Source organism: Triticum urartu, chromosome 6A (assembly GCF_056163025.1).
Source record: "Triticum urartu cultivar PI428250 chromosome 6A, HENAU_Tu73, whole genome shotgun sequence".
Lineage (NCBI taxonomy): Eukaryota > Viridiplantae > Streptophyta > Magnoliopsida > Poales > Poaceae > Triticum > Triticum urartu.
The window spans coordinates 583,034,893-583,042,123 of record NC_141878.1 but is presented as its reverse complement, the minus strand read 5'-3'; positions in this window follow the sequence as shown (position 1 = coordinate 583,042,123).

The window sequence follows — 7,231 nt, the reverse complement described above, 5'->3', positions numbered from 1 at the left end:
TGGCCGCCCCCTACCTCCCCACCATGGCCGCCTCGCCCGTCCTCCAGGGGTTGGCCGCCCCCCGCCTTCCCACCATGGCCGCCTCGCCCGTTCTCAGGGAGTTGGCCGCGCCCTGCCTCCCCACCATGGCCGCCTAGCCCGTCCTCCAGGAGTTGGCCGCCCCCTGCCTCCCCACCATGGCCGCCTCGCCCATGGCACTCGTCCACCTCGCCCTCCTCCATGCGCCGCCGCTGGGTGCCTCGCTCACGCCGCCGCTGCGCTAGGTTTAGGTCGCGGCGAGGAGAAGGGGAATCGGGGGGAGATGGGAGAATCGGGGGCAGAAGGGGGGTTCGTTTTTATTTTTTTAAGCGTGCTATAAAAAAGGGGTAAAAATGACTTTTCCTGTCATAGTTGACGGTGTTAACGGCAAAGATCGACGGAAGTGTCATGGAAGGAACAAAATAAAGTTAGGGTGTCAAAGAAGGAAAAAATAAATTTTTAGGGCCAAAAAGGGAACCAAAATTTAAGAAAGGGCCAAGTAAGGAATTCTCTCTAAGAAGATAGGTCTCCCTAAATCGCAGTATGAGGGGAGACTGACTAGAAAAGGCACGCTTGGAGGGGACTCAATAATATGCAGGGACGAATATTCTTGGTCTCAAGCACACTACACAGTTCTACAGAACTCTACCTTGGTGACCTCGTATGTCGATGAACACAAGAATAGTCTGCGCTCCAAACACCCGGAGCAGTGCGACGACTGGATTACATGTGAACACATCAGGACTTTTAGCAGATGGTTGGAAACACGTCTCAGAGGTGACAACACTGTTTGTGATGAGTTGTACTTGTTGTCGAGGGGACCATCTTTGACTGTATTGATTTACAAAGGATATGAGATAAATGGGAATACATTTTACACGATTGACCAAGATCAAAAGAGCACCAACCAAAACAGCGGTGTCCGCTTTGATGCAACAACCGAGAGGGGAAAGGACACATATTATGGTTACATAGTGGACATATGGGAACTTGACTACGGACATGATTTTAAGGTCCCTTTGTTTAAGTGCAAATGGGTCAATCTGTCAGGAGGCGGGGTACAGGTAGATCCACAGTACAGAATGACAACAGTGGATCTGAAAAATCTTGGGTACACTGACGACCCGTTCGTCCTAGCCAATGATGTGGCACAGGTTATCTATGTGAAGGACATGTCTACCAGACCGAGAAAAAGAAAAGATAAGGAAGTGAATACATCATACGATGAGCCAAAGTGCCACATAGTTCTTTCAGGAAAAAGGGACATCGTGGGAGTGGAGGGCAAGACAGACATGTCTGAAGATTATGAAAAGTTTCATGAAATTCCTCCCTTCAAAGTCAAGGCTGACCCAAGCATCCCGATAAACGATGAAGATTATCCATGGTTACGGCGCAATAAGAAAATGACACAAGCGAAGAAAAAGTGAAGACTTTCTCCCACAACTATTATGATGATACCATGCCAACTTTGTAGCACACGAGTATGATACCATTGTTTGTTTTGTACATGCACATGCTATGTGGGTGAAATTATGATACCATGCCAACTTTCAAATTTTTTAGAGTTCATTTGAAATGCTTTAATGTCTTATGGTTCGGCCCTCGTAATACCATTAATCCCGGTTCGCTCCTTGTCAACTATGTTCACAACAAGAACATTCAAGAGGGCAGCCATGTGGGCCATTGGTCCCAGTTCGTCTGGACCTTTTGGTCCCGGTTCCACGCACGAACCGGGACCAATGCGCCTCGCCCCTGGCCCATGACCATTAGTCCCGGTTTGTGCCACAAACCGAGACTAAAGGGTTGGTCCTCGTTGCGGTCAGAGTTGAGTCCCACCTCGCCAACCGAAGGGCGCTCACACCGGTTTATAAGCCCGTCCCTCTCTGCCTTGTTGAGCTCCTCTTAAAGTGAAAATAGATGCCCTTATACAGGGAATTTGACCTAAATTCATAGTGAATTTCTCTAAAATTCATTGAAATTTATTATGAATTTAGGTTGAATTCTCTCTATAGGCGCATCTATGCTCATTTTTTTGTAAAGTTAATCACAAACTTGTGATTCACACAAATTTCAAAGAATTCAAATTTTAACTATTCAAATTTGAAAACTAATGGCACTAACAGAAAGTTTATAATTTTTCTAAAACTAATGGCAGTAACAGAAAGTTCATAATTTTTCTAAAACTAATGGCACTAACAGAAAGTTTATAATTTTGCTGACCTAAAAGCAAAAGGAATTAAAATTAAAGCAAAAAACAAAAAAAATATGCAAAAAACAAAACAAAAAAACTGGAAAAAAAACTTTGAATTTTAAACACAGTAATATTAAACACAATAATTTTAACTATTCAAATTTGAAAACTAACGACACTAATAGAAAGTTTATAATTTTTGTTACCTAAAAGAAAAATAATTAAAAATAAACTTTAATAAAATAAATAAAAATAGAAACAATAAGTATTTTGTTGTAAGTAGAAACAAAACAAAATAAATAAAGCAACAAAGAAAACAAAAAAACAAAAAAAGTGCCACCTACTGGGCCCCCATGGCCTGAATACGACTAGAAACCCTACCATGGGCCAGGATTCAGGCCCGCAGGAGGCCCAGTAGGCCCACAGGCACACAACATACGGTTAGGCCCAAAAGCCTACAATTGAGAGGAGCTCGACAGGGTGGGCGCAACAGCGCTTATAAACCACTCTCGAGCTCCCTCAGCTAGCGAGGTGGTACTAAACTTTTGATGCGGGGCAGCACAAGGCCTTTGGTCCCGATTGGTGCCACCAACCGGGACTAAAGGGGAGCATTGGTACCGGTTCGTGGCACTAACCGGGACCAATGCTGCCCTTTAGTCCCGATTGGTGCCACCAACCGGGACCAAAGGCCGCCGCTTCCCGCCCTTTGGGCTGCTGAAAAGAGACCTTTGGTCCCGGATGGTGGCACCAACCGGGACTAAAGGGTGGCATTGGTCCCGGTTGGTGCCATGAACTGGGATCAAAGCCTTTTCTATATAAGCAAACACTTGGCAGTTTCTCCAAAATTCACTTGTTCTTCGCTCCGACGCCCCACGCTGCTCCTCGTCACCGTCGCCGCCGAGCCCTGCCCCGACGCCGTCGCCCACGCCCTTGCCCGACGCCGTCGCCGCCGAGCCCTGCCCTGACGCCGTCGCTGCCGAGTCCTGCCCCGACGCCGTCACCCGTGCCCTCGCCTGACGCCGTCGCCGCTCGCCGCACTGCCTCAACGCGCGTCGCCCCGGCCCGCCCCCGTCGTCGCCGTTGCCCTGCCCCGCCCCTTCCTCACCGGCCGTCGCCCCTGCCCTGAGCGCGCGCCCCCTGCCCCGTCGCCGTCCTCGCCGCCGAACCCGCGCCCCTGTCCCTCCTCACCTTGGTCCAGCCGGCGCCCCTTCCCTGTCCTTGTTTTTTTCATATATTATATGCTTTTTTCAGATTATATATATGTATATATGTGAGTATATGTATTTTGTATATATGATATACGCCTTCTTTTGAGATTTTTTGTTCATATATATGATGATTTGTATTTTGCTTTTTTATAAAAATGTATATATGTTTGTATGTTCTCTATGTATATATGTTCATATATGCAAAAGTTAGATTTATATATTTAGAAAAGTTTTATATATTTGGGAAGAAGGAAGAGAAGGAAGAAGAAGAAAAAGTTTTATATATGCAAAAGTTACATTTTTAGAAAAGTTTTATCTATATATGTTCTCTGATTTAGTACATTTTAGGTTAGTTTCATTTTTAGAAAAGTTTTATATATTTAGGAAGAAGGAAGAGATGGAAGAAGGAAGAAGAAGAAAAAGTTTTATATATGCAAAAGTTACATTTTTAGAGAAGTTTTATATATCTGGCTAGGAAGAAGGAAGAAGAAGAAAAAGAAGGAGAGGAAAAAGGAAAATAAGAAGAGGAAAAAGGAGAAGAAGAGGAGAGGAAGAAAAGGAAGAGGAGAAGAAGAGGAGAGGAAGAAAAGGAAGAGGAGAAGAAGAAAGGAATTTTTTCTTCTTCTCCTCTTTTTTCTTCTTCTTTTTTTTCTTTGATCTTCTCCTCTATTCCTTTCTTCTTCTCCTCTTTTTATTTCTTCTTCGTTTTCTTATGTTTTATCGGGTCTATCGTCGTCGATATACCCCTCCCGGTAACTTCAACATGAGGGGGGTCGATATAACCCCCTCCCCGATAATATTATTTTCCCATGTACGTATGTCGTCGTTGTCGATATAACCCCCTCCCCGATAACTTCAACACGTGGGGGGGGTCGATATACCCCCTCCCCAATAACATTATTTTCCCGTGTATGTATGTCATCATTGTCGATATTACCCCCTCCCGGATAACTTCGACATGAGGGGCAGTCGATATATATACCCCCTCTCGACTGTGATAACATATACCGCGGGAGCACCCCCCGACCCTCTCGCTCGACCAAAACTCTCGAGGACACCCAAACCCTAGAAAAAAACGATGTCGGTCTCGTACCCCCTCCCGCCGCGCCCCTAGCTAGCTAGTTCTAAGTTTCCCACTAATATATCCATCTGTCTTGAATAATAACTGCCATGTTGTAAATATTTGTAGAAACTATGGACACCCCCCGAGACGAAGCAAGAGAAGCGGTGTTGGGGGACATAATCGCACAAGGAAGTCATGCCGTCTTCTCGTTTCTCAATGACACCGATGGTTTGGAAGGACAGGGTCAAGAAGCAGGCTATGATTATGATGACTCCTTTGACCCAATGCCGGTGCAACAAGGAGACCGTGATGAAGGCTCCAGTGACCCAATGACGGTGCAAGAAGGAGACCGTGATGACGGCTCCGGTGACCGAACCGAGTCTGGCCAGGTATATATATTAGTTAAGCATGTGCTGACTAGCTAATTGATGCATTCATTGTTTTGGTATGTACACATATTAATTAACTCTCGTCTTTCTTCTTTTTTCTAGCCCTCCGGATCGAGCACAACTTCGGTAAGAGACGAGGCCCGAAGAAAAAGTTGAGCTCGGATGAAAGGTTTGAGATCACAGCAATCGTGCGCGACAGCCAACCGATTGAACCCATCCGGACAAAAGATGCATTTTCTGCTCAGTGAGGGGTTCTTGTTAGGGACAACATCCCGATCAGCATCCACCAATGGTATAAGCCTAAGAACGAAGACCCTGAGGTGTCTTATGTCAATGATATGCAGAAAAATGATCTTTGGACTGAGCTGAAGTCAAATTTCACCCTACCGCCAGAGGAGGATCCGGAGAAGCCAGTTAAAGAGCAATTAATCAACTCTTTTGCTCTTAAGAAGATGGCAAACCTATTCAGGAGGTGGAAGAATGAGCTGAAAAGGTTTGTCAACAAAGAAGAGACACCAGAATTCATCGGCAAATATGAGAAGATCAGAGATCACTGGCCCGCATTTGTGGCCCACAAGACATCGGAAAAGAGTAAGAAGATGTCCGCGACAAACAAGCAAAATGCTGCAAACAAGAAGCTTCACCATCGCACGGGGTCAGGTGGCTACCTCAAAGCCCGGCCTAAGTGGGCCAAGGCTGAGAATGATCTGCTTGATAAAGCGATCGAACCAGACAATGAACTGGCCAGACCGTTGCCGGACTTGGTTCTTCGGGGCTGGCAGAACCTTGGACCCTGTATCAGGGAAGTGCCTTTGGACGGACGAGCAAATGAAAATACCAGTCAAGAGGCTTCAGCACTATATCGATGCAGCTCAACAAGGGATGTTCATTCCAGACAGAGAGAACGACGAGCTCAAAATGGCCCTCGGGAATCCTGAGCACCCTGGACGGACACGAGGCACGCCAGGCTCCGTTCCGTGGAAGGCTGGTTTTCTTGACGCAGGCGGTTACAAATGCCAGGAGAGGAGGAAAAAAGTGCAGTAGACCCAACTGCAGGCGTTGCATGCAAGGGTACAAGCGACAGAGGAACGAGAAGCAAATCGCAGCAAACGACTTGCCGAAGCTTCCCCTGAAGCTACCCCACCATCTAGCGGAGAAGCAGCGTGGCTTCCACCGAGCTGCTTCAGCCGGAGCATGTCTTGACGGCTCCTGCCAGCTACCCCGTGGATGCTATCACGGAGTCTTAACATTGCTACCTTATGACGCAATGGCAGAACTTCAAAGTCAAGGCGGCTGTCGGCTCTGTTCGACCTCCTGAACCCGGCGCAACTTTTCACTGTCGTCCGATTCCAGAAGGATATGCTAGGGTGACGGTGGATGAAATAACGGAGGGATTTGAGGACCTCCAGCTTGACCACCCTACCGGTGAAGGGGAGACTCGGCTGGGTTCTACTCTGAAGAATCCATGCCTATGGCGGAAGGAGCTCATGAACCTTCCGAACTGGACGCCTCCTCCTCCTCCTCCTCCTCCTCCGGCGAGTCAGGGCACTCTGCCTCCTCCACCGCCTCCTCCTCCGGCGAGTGACGATCAGGGCACTCGGCCTCCTTCTCCGGTGCGTGGCGGCACTCCGCCTCCTTCTCCGCCTGTGCCGGCGCGCCCGAGCAGCCAGCCTCCTCCTTCTCCGCCTCGTCAGCAAGGGCGGAAGAGACCCGCAGCCGCTCCGGCTGCTCCAGCGCATCGTAGTCCTTCTCCTCCGCCTCGTAAGCAAGGAAAGAAGATAGCCGCAGCCACTCCGTCTGCTCTGTCGGCGTTTAGCAGTACAGCCAGAGGCGGGAGGCAATACAGATTCGGTCCTTCTCTGAAGACTCCAGAGAAGTTACCATACGAGATGACCTCGGAGGAGAACGCGAAGATCACGCGAGCCGAAGTGACGAACTTCTTTCTAGGGTTGAAAGCAAAGAAACATCCACCTCTGGAGGAGAAGGTAGATCCGGTGAAAGCGAAGCGCACTCTGGCTGCCCTGCAAAACCACCAAAGTCTCCGCCGAAAGGCAACTACGAGCGCATTATTGGAAAGACATTTGTCGAAGCGGAGTGGTCGGAAAGTACTGTCAGTGATCAAAGGATAAAAGAACGACGAGCTGGGAAACAAATTGCCTAGCTCGGCGAACAAGCGAACCAATCGTGCCCCCCGCTCAAGGTGTCTAGCAACATCGTCTCTAATGATCCGAGGATGGTGCCCGGTTATAGCAATCTTGGAGATTACCTGCCCGATGATGTATATTATGATTTCTTGGAGGTGGTACACAGATACGAGTACGGGAAGCCTCTCGTCAAAGATGAAAGATCTCTAACAACGATG